The following is a 14,897-nucleotide window of genomic DNA, read 5'->3' on the forward strand; positions in this document are numbered from 1 at the left end:
CTTTAATATATATCACCAGGAGATTTACACTCTCCTCAGTTTAGGGCACTGACTTTGTGCTGGCTGGTTAAATATATATAACAAGCAGATTTACCCTCTCCTCAATGTAGGGCACTGAGTCTGAGCTGGCTGGTTAAATATATAGAACCAGGAGATTTACACTCTCCTCAGTTTAGGGCAATGACTCTGTGATGGCTGGTTAAATATATTTATATAAAAAAGCAGGAGACTTATCCTCTCCTCAGTTTAGTGCACTGACTCTGTACTGGCTGGTTGAATATATATAACCAGGAGATTTACACTCTCCTCAGTTTAAGGCAATGATTTAGATTTTTTAGATTACTTACAGTGTGGAAACAGGCCCTTCGGCCCAACAAGTCCACACCAACCCGCCAAAGCGCAATCCACCCATACCCCTACATTTACCCCTTAGCTAACACTATGGGCAATTTAGTATGGCCAATTAACATGGCCTGCACATTTTTGGACTGTGGGAGGAAACCGGAGCACCCAGAGGAAACCCACGCAGACACGGGGAGAATGTGCAAACTCCACACAGTCAGTCGCCTGAGGCGGGAATTGAACCCGGGTCTCAGGTGTTGTGAGGCAGCAGTGCTAACCACTGCACCACCGTGCCGCCCCCACGAGATACTGAAATCTACTGAAATAAGCTGGAGATTTACACCCTCCCCAGTTTAGGGCACTCACTCTTCGCTGTCTGGTTAAATATATATAACCAGAAGGTTTACACTCTCCTCAGTTTAGGGCAATGACTCTGTGCTGGCTTTTAAAATATACATAACCAGGAGATTTTCACTCTTCTCAGTTTCGGTCATAGACACTGTGCTGGCTGGTTAAATACATATAACAAGAAGATTTCCCCTCTCCTCAGTTTAGGACACTACCTCTGTGCTGACTTTTTGAATGTATAAAAATCGGAGATTTACGCTCTCCCCTCAATTTAGGGCACTGACTCGGCTCTGGCTGGTTAAATATATATTACCAGGAGGTTTACACTCTCCCCAGTTTCGGGCAGTGACTCTGTGCTGGCTGGTTGAATATATATAACCAGAAGATTTACACTCTCCTCAGTTTAGGGCACTGACTCTGTGCGAGCTCTTTAATATACATAACCAGGAGATTTTCACTCTTCTCAGTTTCAGTCACTGACGCTGTCCTTCCTGGTTAAATACATATAACAAGAAGATTTCCCCTCTCCTCAGTTTAGGACACTACCTCTGTGCTGAATATTTGAATATATATAAAAAGGAGATTTACGCTCTCCCCTCAGTTTAGTGCACTGACTCTGTGCTGGCTGTTTAAATATATATGACCAGGAGATTTACTCTCTCCTCAGTTCAGGGCAATGACTCTGTGCTGGAAATTAAATATACATAACCAGGAGATTTTCACTCTTCTCAGTTTCGGTCACTGACGCTGTGCTGGCTGGTTCAATACAATTAACAAGAAGATTTCCCCTCTCCTCAGTTTAGGACACTACCTCTGTGCTGACTATTTGAATATATATAAATCGGAGATTTACTCTCTCCCCTCAGTTTAGGGCACTGACTCGGCGCTGGCTGGTTAAATATATATAACCAGGAGATTTACACTCTCCTCAGTTTAGGGCACTGACTCTGCGCTGGCTGGTTAAATATACATAACCAGGCGATTTACACTGTCCGCAGTGTATGGCACTGACATTGTGCTTGCTGGTTAAATATATATAACCATTAGAATTACACTCTCCTCAGTTTAGGGCACTGAATCTTTGCTGACCGGTTAAATATTTAAAACCAGGAGATTTACAATCTCCGCAGGTTAGGGCAATGACTCTGTGCTGGCTCTTTAAATATATGTATAACCATGAGATTTACCCTCTCAACAGTTTAGGTCACTGAGTCTGTGCTGGCTGGTCAAATATATAAAACCAGTGGATATACACTCTCTTCAGTTGAGGGCAATGAGTCTGTGCTGGCTGGTTAAATATACGTAACCAGAGGATTTACAGTCTCCTCAGTTTAGGGCACTGACTCTGTGCTGGTTGGTTGAATATATCTAGCCGGGAGATTTCCACTACCCTCAGTTTAGGGCACTTACTCTAAGCTGGCTGGTTAAATATATATAACTCGGAGATTACACACTCTTCACAGTTTAGGGCAATGACTATGTGCTGGCAAGTTAAATGTATATAACCAGGAGTTTTACACTGTTCTAAGTTTCGGGCACTGACTCTGCGCTGGCTGGTTAAATATATAAATCTGGAGATTTGCAATCTCCTCAGTTCGGGCAATGACTGTGTGCTGGCTGGTTCAATATACATAACCAGGAAATTTACACTGACCTCAGTTTAGGGCACTTATGCCATGCTGGCTGGTTAAATATATACAACCAGGAAATTTACTCTCTCCACAGTTTAGGGCACTGACTCTGTACTGGCTGGTTAAATATATATAACCAGGGGATTTACACTCTACTCAGTTTAGGGTACTGACTGTGCTGGCTGGTTGGACATATATAACCAGGAGATTTACACTCTCCTCAGTTTCGGGCACTGAATCTGTGATGGCTGGTTAAATATATATAACCGGAAGATTTACACTCTCCTCAGTTCAGGGCAATGACTCTGTGCTGGCTGGTGAAATATATATCTATAAAACCAGGAGATTTATCCTCTCCTCGGTTTAGGTCACTGTCTTCGTGCTGGCTTGCTAAATATATATAACCAGGAGATTTACACTCTCCTCAAATTAGGACATTTACATTGTGCTGGCTGTTTAAATATATATAACAAGAAGATTTCCCCTCTCCTCAGTTTAGGACACTTCCTTTGTGCTCACTGTTTGAATATGTATAACCAGGAGATTCACACTCTCCTCAAATTAGGGCATTTATGCTGTGCTGGCTGTTTAAATATATATAACAAGAAGATTTCCCCTCTCCTCAGTTTAGGACACTTCCTTTGTGCTCACTGTTTGAATATGTATAACCAGGAGATTTATGCTCTCCCCTCAGTTTCGGGCACTGAATCTGTTCTGGCTGGTTAACTATATATAACCAGGTGAATTACACTCACCTCAGTGTTTGGCAGCGACTCTGTGCTGGCTGGTTGAATGTATATAACCAGAAGATTTACAGTCTCCTCAGATTAGGGCACTGAATCTGTGATGGCCGGTTAAATATATATAAACAGGATATTTACACTCTCCTCACTTTAGGGCACTGACTATGCGCCTGCTGGTTAAAAATGTATAACCGGGAGATTTGCACTCTCCTCAGTTTATGGCACTTACGATGTGCTGGCTGGTTAAATATATATAACCAGAAGATTTACAGTCTCCTCAGTTTAAGGCACGAACTCTCTGCTGGTTGGTTAAATACATATAACCAGGCGATTTATACTCACCTCAGTTTCGGGCACTGACTCTGTGCTGGCTGGTTAAATAAATATAACCAAGGAATTTACCTTCTCCTCAGTTTAGGCCACTGACTCTGTGCTGGCTGTTTAAATATATATAACCAGGAGATTTAAACTCCCCTCAGTTTAGGGCATTGAGTCGATGTTGGCTGTTTAAATATATATAACCAGGGGATTTACACTCTACTCAGTTTAGGGCACTGACTCTGTGTTGTCTGTTTAAATATGTATAACCAGGAGATTAACACCCTCCTCAGTTTAAGGCAATGACTCTGTGCTGGCTGGTTAAATATATATAACCAGGAGATTTACCCTCTCCTCAGTTTAGGGCACTGAGTCTGTGCTCGCTGGTTACATATATATATAACCAGGACATTTGTACACTCCACTGTTTAGGGCAATGACTCTGTGCTGGCTGGTTTAATATATATAACCAGGAGATTTTAACTCTCCTCAGTTTAGGGCGCTGAGTCTGTGCTGGCTCGTTATATATATATAACCACGAGTTTTACACTCTCCTCAGTTTAGGGCAATGACTCTGTGCTGGCTGTTTAAATATATATAACCAGGGGATTTACACTCTACTCAGTTCAGAGCAATGACTCTGTGCTGGCTGGAATAATAAGTACATAACAATGAGATTTACAGTCTCTTCAGTTTAGGGCACTGACTCTGTGCTGGCTGTTTATATAAATGTTACCAGGAGATTTACACTCTCCTCAGTTTAGTGCTATGTCTCTGTGCTGGCCGGTAAAATATATATAACCAGGATACCTACCATCTCCTCAGTTGAGAGCGCTGACTCTGTGCTGGCTGTTTGAATATACATAACCAGAAGATTTACACTCTCCTCAGTTTAGGTCACTCAAACTGTGCTGGCTGGTTACATATATATAACCAGGAGATTTATACTCTCCACAGTTTAGGGTAATGACTCTGTGCAGGCTGGTTTAATATATATAACCAGGAGATTTTAACTCTGCTCAGTTTAGGGCACTGACTCTGCACTGTCAGGTTAAATATATGTAACCAGGAGATTAACCCTCTCCTCAGTTTATGGCACTGACTTATGTTGGCTGGTTTAATATATATAACCAGGAGATTTTAACTCTCCTCAGTTTAGGGCAATGTCTCTATACTGGCTGTTTAAATATATATAACCAGGAGAGTACGCCTCTCCTCACTTTAGGGCTGGGCTGGCTGTTTAAATATATATAACCAGGAGATTTACACGCTCCTCAGTTTAAGGCAATGACTCTGTGCTGGCTGGTTATATATATATATATATATATATATATATATATGCAGGAGATTTAAACTCTCCTCAGGTTCGGGCACTGAATCTGTGCTGGGCGTTTAAATATATATAACCAGGAGACTTACCCTCTCCTCAGTTGAGGGCCCTGAATCTGTGCTGGCTGGTTAAATGTACATAACAAGAAGATTTACACTCTCCTAAGTTTCAGGCCTGACTCTGCACTGGCTGTTTAAATATATATAACCAGGATATTTATACTCTCGTCAGTTTAGGGCACTGACTATGTGCCTGCTGGTAAATATATATAACTGGGAGATTTACACTCTCCTCAGTTTAGGGCAATGACTCTGTGCTGGTTGGTTAAAAATATATAACCAGGAGATTTACACTCTCCTCAGTTTTGGGCACTGACTCTGTACTGGTTGGTTAAATATATATAACCAGGAGATTTACACTCTCCTCGGTTTAGGGCATTGAGTCTGTGCTGGCTGTTTACACTCTCCTCACTTTAAGGCAATGATTCTGTGCTGGCTGTTTAAATATATATTACCATGAGATTTCCCCTCTCCGCACTTTAGGACACTGAGTCTGTGCTGGCTGTTTAAATATTTCTAATCAGGAGATTTACTTTCTCCTCAGTTTAGCGCTATGTGTCTGTGCTGGCCCATTAAATATATCTAACCAGGATACTTACCCTCTCCTCAGTTGAGGGCACTGACTCTGTGCTGGCTGTTTAAAAAATATATGACAAGGAGATTTACACTCTCCGCAGTTTGGCGCAATGACTCTATGCGGGCTGGTTAAATATATATAACCAGGACATTTACACTCTCCTCAGTTTATGGCACTGACTCTGCGCTGGCTGGTTAAATATATATATAAAACCAGGATTTTAACACTCTCCTCAGTTTTGCGCCATGACATTGTTCTGGCTAGTAATACATATGTAACCAGGAGATTTTCCCTCTCCTCAGTTTAGGGCACTGACTCTGTGCTGGTTGTTTAAATATATATAACCAGGTGATTTACACTCTCCTCAGTTTAGGGCACTGACATTGTGCTGGCTGGTGAAATATATATTACCAGGAGATTTACACTCTCCTCAGTTAAGGGCACTGTCTCCGTTTTGGCTGGTGAAATATATATAACCAGGAGATTTACACTCTCCTCAGTTCAGGGCACTGACTCTGTGCGGGCTGGTTGAATAGATATAACCAGGAGATTTACCCTCTCCTCAGTTTAGGGCACAGACTCAGCGCTAGCTGTTTAAACATATATAACCAGGAGATTTTCCCTTTTCCCAGTTTAGGACACTGACTCTGTGCTTTCTTGTTGAATATATATAACCAGGAGATTTACACTCTCCTCACTTCTGGCAATGAGTCTGTGCTGGCTGGTTAAATATATCTAACCAGGAGATTTACCCTCTCCTCCGTTTAGTGCACTGACTCTGTGCTGGCTATTTAAAAATATATAACAAGGAGATTTACACTCTCCACAGTTTAGGGCAATGACTCTATGCTGGCTGCTTAAATATATACATAACCAGAAGATCTACACTCTCCTCAGTTTAGGGCACTGACTCTGTGCGGGCTGGTTCATTATATATAACCAGGAGATTTACACTCTCCTCAATTTAGGCACTGACTCTGTGCTGGATGGTTGAATAAATATAACCAGGAGATTAATACTCTCCTCAGTTTAGGGCAATGACTCTGTGCTGACTGGTTAAATATATATAACCAGGAGATTTTAACCCTCCTCAGTTTAGGGCACTGAATCTGCGATGGTTGGTTAAATATATATATAATACCAGGAGATTTACACTCTCCTCAATTTATGGCACTGACTCTGTTCTGGATGGTTGAATAAATATAACCAGGAGATTTAAACTCTCCTCAGGTTAGGGCATTGAATCTGTGCTGGCCGATTAAATATATATAACCAGGAGACTTACCCTCTCCTCAGTTGAGGGCACTGAATCTGTGCTGGGTGGTTGAATATACACAACCAGAAGATTTACACTCTCATCAGTTTCGGGCACTGACTCTAAGCTGGCTGTTTAAATATATCTAACCAGGAGATTTATACTCCCCTAAGTTTAGGGCACTGACTCTGTGCTGGCTCGTTGAATATATATAACACGAGTTTTACACTTTCCTCAGTTTAGGGCACTGAATCTGTGCTGGCTGGTTGAATATACACAACCAGAAGATTTACACTCTCCTCACTTTAAGGCAATGACTCTGTGCTGGCTGGTTAAATATATATAACCAGGAGATTTACACTCTCCTCAGTTTAAGGCAATGACTCTGTGCTGGCTATTTAAATAAAAATAACAAGGAGATTTACAATCTACTCCGTTTAGGGCACTGACTCGGTGTTGTCTGGTTAAATATATATAACCATAATATTTACGCTCTCCTCAGTTTAGGGCACTGACTTTGTGCTGGCTCTTAAATAAATATAACCAGGGAATTTACCTTCTCCTCAGTTTAGGGCACTGACTCTGTGCTAGCTGTTTAAATATATATAACCAGCAGATTTAGACTCTCCACAGTTTAGTGCTATGTCTCTGTGCTTGCTGGTTGAATATACACAACCAGAAGATTTATACTCTCATCAGGGCACTGACATTGTCCTGGCTGGTGAAATATATATTACCAGGAGATTTACACTCTCCTCAGTTAAGGGCAATGTCTCCGTTCTGGCTGGTTAAATATATATAACCAGGAGATTTACACTCTCCTCAGTTTAGGGCACTGATTCTGTGCTGGCTCGTTAAATATATATAACCAGGAGATTTACACTCTCCTCAGTTGAGCTATATCTTTGTGCTGGCTGGTTAAATATATATAACCAGGAGATTTAAACTCTCCTCAGGCTAGGGCATTGAATCTGTGCTGGCCGTTTAAATATATATAACCAGGAGACTTACCCTCTCCTCAGTTGAGGGCACTGAATCTGTGCTGGGTGGTTGAATATACACAACCACAAGATTTACACTCTCATCAGTTTCGGGCACTGACTCTAAGCTGGCTGTTTAAATATATGTAACCAGGAGATTTATACTCCCCTACGTTTAGGGCACTGACTCTGTGCTGGCTCGTTGAATATATATAACCACGAGTTTTACACTTTCCTCAGTTTAGGGCACTGACTCTGTGCTGGCTGTTTAAATATATATAACCAGGAGATTTACACTCTCCTCTGTTTAGGGCACTGATTCTGTGCTGGTGAGTTGAATATATATAACCACGAGTTTTACACTTTCCTCAGTTTAGGGCACTGACTCTGCGCTGACTGTTTAAATATATATAACCAGGAGATTTACACTCTCTTCAGTTCAGGGCAATGACTCTGTGCTGGCTGTTTAAATATATATAACCAGGAGATTTACACTCTCCTCAGTTCAGGGCAATGACTCTGTGCTGGCTGTTTAAATATATATAACCAGGAGATTTACACTCTCCTCAGTTTCGGGCACTGACTCTGTGCGGGCTGGTTCATTGTATATAACCAGGAGATTTACCCTCTCCTCAGTTTAGGGCACTGAGTCTATGCTGGCTAGTTAAATATATATAACCAGGAAATTTACACCTTCCTCAGTTGAGCGCTATATCTTTGTGCTGGCTGGTTCAATATATATAACCAAGAGATTTGCACTCTCCTCAGTTTAGGGCAATGACTCTGTGCTGTCTGGTTAAATATATATAACCAGGAGATTTACACACTCCTCAATTTCGGGCACTGAGTCTGTGCTGGCTGGTTAAATATATATAACCAGAAGATTTACACCCTCCTCTGTTTAGGGCAATGACTCTGTGCTGGCAGATTTAATATAGATTTAACCAGTAGATTTCCCCTCTCATCAGTTTAGGGCACTGACTCTGTGCTGGCTGTTTAAATATATATAACCAGGAGATTTACACTCTCCTCAGTTTGGGGCTCTGACTCTCTGCTGGCTGGTTGAATATATATATAACCAGGAGATTTACCCTCTCCTCATTTTAGGGCACTGACTCTGTGCTGGCAGTTGAAATATAGATATAACCAGGAGATATCCCCTCTCCACAGTCTAGAGCACTGAGTCTGTGCTGGCTAGTAAAATATATAAAACAAGGAGATTTACACTCTCCTCTGTTTAGTGCAATGACTCTGTGCTGGCGGGTTAAATATATATAACCAGGTGAATTCCACTCTCCTCAGTTTAGGGGACTGACTGTGCACTGTCTGGTTAAATATGTATAACCAGATGATTTACACTCTCCTCCATTTAGGGCACTGACTCTGTGCTGGCTGGTTAAATATTTGTAACCAGCAGATTTACCCTCTCCTCAGTTTAGGGCAATGACTCTGTACTGGCTGGTTATATAAATATATAACGAGGAGTTATACACTCTCCTCTGTTTAGGGCACAGACTCCGTGCAGGCTGGTTATATATATATAACCAGGAGATTTACACACGCCTCAGGTAAGTGCAAGGACTCTGTGCTGGCTGGTTAAATATATGTATCCAGGGGAATTACCCTCTCCTCAGTTTAGTGCACTGAATCTGCGCTTCCTATTTAAATATATATAAAACCAGGAGATTTACGCTCTCCTCACTTTTGGTCACTGACTCTGTGCTGGCTGGTTAAATATATATAACACAAAGATTTCCCATTTCCTCAGTTTAGAGCACTTCCTCTGTGCTGACTGTTTCACTATATATAACCAGGAGATTTGCGCTCTCCTCAGTTTAGGGCACTTCCTCTGTGTTGGCTGGGTAAAGATATATAACCAGGAGATTTACACTCTCCTCCGTATAGGCCACTGACTCTGTGCTGTCTGCTTAAACGTATATAACAAGGAGATTTACACTCTCCGCAGTTTAGGGCACTGACTCTGTGCTGGCTGTTTAAATATATATAACCTGGAGATTTCCACTCACCTAAGTTTAGGGCACTGACTCTGTGCTGGCTGTTTAAATATATACAACCAGGGGATTTAAATTCTCCTCAGTTTAGAGCAATGATTCTGTGCTGGCTGGTTAAATATATATAACCAGGAGATTTACATTCTCCTCAGTTTAGGACACTGACTCTGTGCTGGCTGGCTAAATATATATAACCAGGAGATTTGCACTCTCTTCAGTTTAGGGCACTAAGTCAGTGCTATGTAGTTAAATGTTTCTAATCACGAGATTTACACTCTCCTAAGTTTCGGGTACTCGCTCTGCGCCTGCTGGTAAAATATATATAACCGGGAGATTTACTGTCTCCTCAGTTCAGGGCACTTACGCTGTGCTGGCTGTTTACAAATATACAAACCGGAGATTTACGCCATCCTCAGTTTAGGGCACTGAGTCTGTGTTGGCTGGTTAAATATATATAACCAGGAGATTTACACTCTCCTCAGTTTAGGGCACTGAGTCTGATTTACACACTCCTCAGTTTAGGGCACTGATTCTGTGCTGGCTGGCTAAATATATATAACCAAGAGAATAACACTGTCCTCAGTTTAGGGCACTGACTCTGACCCTGCAGGTTAAATATATATAACCAGGAGATTTACACTCTCCTCAGTTTCAGGCGCTGACTCTGTGCTGGCTGTTTACAGATATATAACCAGGAGATTTGCACTCTACTCAGTTTGGGGCACTGACTCTGTGCTGGCTGGTTAAATATATATAACCAGGAGATTTATTCTCTCCTCAGTTCATGGCACTTACGCTGTACTGGCTGTTTATAAATATATAACCAGGAGATTTACACTATCCTCAGTTTAGGGCACTTACTCTATGCTGTCTGGTTAAATAGATATAACCAAGAGATTTACCCTCTCCTCAGTTAAGGGCACTGAAACTGTGCTGGCTATTTAAATATATATAACCAGGAGATTTACCCTCTCCTCAGTTTAGGGCAATGACTCTGTGCTGGCTGGTTAATTATATATATAACCATGAGATTTATAAATCTCCACAGTTTAGGGCACTGAGGCCGTGCTGGCTGGTTGCATGCATATAGCCAGGAGATTTACACTGTCCTTAGTTTCGGGCACTGACTCTGTGCTGGCTGGTTAAATATATATAACCAGAAGATTTGCACCCTCCACAATTTAGGGCACTGACTCTGTGCTGGCTGTTCAAATATATATAACCAGGAGATTTACACTCTCCTCAGTTTAGTGCACTGACTCCGTGCTGGCTCGTCAAATATATATAACCAGAAGATGTCCATTCTCCTCAGTTTAGGGCACTGACTCTGTGCTGGCTGTTTAAATATATATAACCAGGAGATTTACACTCTCCTCAGTTTAGGGCACTTACTCTACGGTTGCTGGTTAAATATATCTAACCAGGAGATTTACACTCTCCTCAGTTTCGGGCACTGACTCTGCGCCTGATTGTAAAATATATATAACCGGGAGATTTGCACTCTACACAGTTTGGGGCAATGACTCTATACTGGCTTGTTAAATATGTATAACCAGGAGATTTACTCTCTCCTCAGTTCAGGGCACTTACGCTGTGCTGGCTGGTTAAATATATATTACAAGGAGATTTACAGTCTGCTCAGTTTAGGGCACTGAGTCTGTGCTGGCTGGCTAAATATATATAACCAGGTGAATAACGCTCTCCTCAGTTTAGGGCATTTACGCTGTGCTGGCTGTTTAAATATATATAACCAGGAGATTTACACTCTCCTCAGTTTAGGGCACTGACTCTGTGTTGTCTGGTTAAGTATATATAACCAGGAGATTTACACTCTCCTCAGTTTTGGGTAGTGTAACTGTGTTAGCTCTTTACCTATATATAACCAGGAGATTTTCACTCTCCTCAGTTTTGGACACTGACTTTGTGCTGGCTGGTTAAATATATATAACTAGGAGATTTACCCTCTTCTCAGTTTAGGGCACTGAGTCTGTGCTGTCTGGCTAAATATATATAAACAGGACAATTACACTCTCCTCAGTCTAGGGCACTGACTCTGACCCTGCTGGTTAAATATATATAACCAGGAGATTTACACTCTCCTCAGTTTAGGGCATTTACGCTGTGCTGGCTGGTTAAACATATATAATCAGTGGATTAACTCTCTCCTCAGTTTAGGGCACTGACTCTGTGCTGGCTGGTGTAATATATATAACCAGGGGATTTACAATCTCCTCAGTTTCGGGCATTTACGCTGTGCTGGCTGTTTAAATATACATAACCAGGAGATTTACACTCTCCTCAGTTTAGGGCACTTACTCTACGCTTGCTGGTTAAATATATCTAACCAGGAGATTTACACTCTCCTCAGTTTCGGGCACTGACTCTGCGCCTGATTGTAAAATATATATAACCGGGAGATTTGCACTCTACACAGTTTGGGGCAATGACTCTATACTGGCTTGTTAAATATGTATAACCAGGAGATTTACACTCTCCTCAGTTTCGGGCACTGACTCTGCGCCTGATTGTAAAATATATATAACCGGGAGATTTGCACTCTACACAGTTTGGGGCAATGACTCTATACTGGCTTGTTAAATATGTATAACCAGGAGATTTACTCTCTCCTCAGTTCAGGGCACTTACGCTGTGCTGGCTGGTTAAATATATATTACAAGGAGATTTACAGTCTGCTCAGTTTAGGGCACTGAGTCTGTGCTGGCTGGCTAAATATATATAACCAGTTGAATAACGCTCTCCTCAGTTTAGGGCATTTACGCTGTGCTGGCTGTTTAAATATATATAACCAGGAGATTTACACTCTCCTCAGTTTAGGGCACTGACTCTGTGTTGTCTGGTTAAGTATATATAACCAGGAGATTTACACTCTCCTCAGTTTTGGGTAGTGTAACTGTGTTAGCTCTTTACCTATATATAACCAGGAGATTTTCACTCTCCTCAGTTTTGGACACTGACTCTGTGCTGGCTGGTTAAATATATATAACTAGGAGATTTACCCTCTTCTCAGTTTAGGGCACTGAGTCTGTGCTGTCTGGCTAAATATATATAAACAGGACAATTACACTCTCCTCAGTCGAGGGCACTGACTCTGACCCTGCTGGTTAAATATATATAACCAGGAGATTTACACTCTCCTCAGTTTAGGGCATTTACGCTGTGCTGGCTGGTTAAACATATATAACCAGTGGATTAACTCTCTCCTCAGTTTAGGGCACTGACTCTGTGCTGGCTGGTGTAATATATATAACCAGGGGATTTACAATCTCCTCAGTTTCGGGCATTTACGCTGTGCTGGCTGTTTAAATATACATAACCAGGAGATTAACAGTCTCTTCAGTTGAGGGCACTGACTCTGTTCTGGCTGGTTAAATGTATATAACCAGGAGATTTACACTTTCCTAACTTTCGGGCTCTGACTCTGCGCTGGCTGTTAAAATATATATAACCAGGAGGTTTGCATTCTCCTCAGTTTAGAGCAATGATTCTGTGCTGGCTGGTTAAATATATATAACCAGGAGATTTACACTCTCTTCATTTTATGGCACTGAGTCAGTGCTATGTGGTTAAATGTTTCTAAACACGAGATATACACTCTCCTAAGTTTCAGGCACTGACTCTGCGCCTGCTGGTAAAATATATACAACTGGAAGAATTGCACTCGACACAGTTTGGGGCAATGACTCTGTGCTGGCTGGTTAAATATATATAACCAGGAGATTTACACTCTTCTCAGTTTAGGGCACTGAGTCTGTGCTGTCTGGCTAAATATATATAACCAGGACAATTACACTCTCCTCAGTCTAGGGCACTGACTCTGACCCTGCTGGTTAAATATATATAACCATGATATTTACACTCTCCTCAGTTTAGGGCACTGAGTCTGTGCTGGCTGGTTAAACAGATATAACCAGGAGATTTACACTCTCCTCAGTTTCGGGCACTGAGTCTGTGCTGGCTGTTGAAATATATACAACCAGGAGATTTAAACTACCCTCAGTTTAGGGCACTGAAACTGTGCTGGCTGTTTAAATATATATAACCAGGAGATTTACGCTCTTTTCAGTTTAGGGCAATGACTCTGTGCTGGCTGGTTAATTATATATATAACCATGAGATTTATAAATCTCCACAGTTTAGGGCACTGAGTCCGTGCTGGCTGGTTGCATGCATATAGCCAGGAGATTTGCACTGTCCTTAGTTTCGGGCACTGACTCATATATATATATATACATAACCAGGAGATTTATAAATCTCCTCAGTTTAGGGCACTGAGTCCGTGCTGGCTGGTTGATTATCGATCGCAAGGAGATTTACGCTCTCCTCAGTTTAGGGAACTGACTCTGTGCTGGCTGGTTGAATATATATAACCAGGAGATTTATGCTCTCCTCAGTTTAGGGCACTGACTCTGTGCTGGCTGGTTGAATATATATAACCAGGAGATTTACACTCTCCTCAATTCAGGGCACTTACGCTGTGCTGGCTGTTTACAAATATATAACCATGAGATTTACGCCATCCTCAGTTTTCGGCACTGACTCTGTGCTGGCTGGTTAAATGGATATAACCAGGAGATTTACACTCTCTTCTGTTTAGGGCACTCAGTCTGATCTACACTCTCCTTAGTTTACGGCACTGAGTCTGTGCTGGCTGGCTAAATATATATAACCAGGAGAATTACACTCTCCTCAAACTAGGGCACTGACTCTGACCCTGCTGGTTAAATATATATAACCAGGAGATTTACACTCTCCTCAGTTTCGGGCACTGAGTCTGTGCTGGCTATTTAAATATATATAACCAGGAGATTTACACTCTCCTCAGTTTTGGACACTGACTCTATGCTAGCTGGTTAAATATATATAACCAGGAGACTTACACTCTCCTCAGTTTAAGGAACTGACTCTGTGCTGGCTGTTTATATAGATAGAACCAGGAGATTTATACTCTCCTCAGTTTAAGGCACTGAGTCTGTGCTGGCTGTTTAAATATATACAACCAGGAGATTTAAACTCTCCACAGTTTAGGGCACTGGAAGTGTTCTGGCTATTTAAATATATATAACCAGGAGATTTACACTCTCCTCAGTTTTGGACACTGACTCTATGCTGGCTGGTTAAATATATATAACCAGTGGATTAACTCTCTCCTCAGTTTAGGGCACTGAGTCCGTGCTGGCAGGTTGATTATAGATCGCAAGGAGATTTACGCTCTCCTCAGTTTAGGGAACTGACTCTGTGCTGGCTGGTTGAATATATATAACCAGGAGATTTACGTTCTCCT

Source organism: Chiloscyllium punctatum, chromosome 30 (genome assembly GCF_047496795.1).
Source record: "Chiloscyllium punctatum isolate Juve2018m chromosome 30, sChiPun1.3, whole genome shotgun sequence".
Lineage (NCBI taxonomy): Eukaryota > Metazoa > Chordata > Chondrichthyes > Orectolobiformes > Hemiscylliidae > Chiloscyllium > Chiloscyllium punctatum.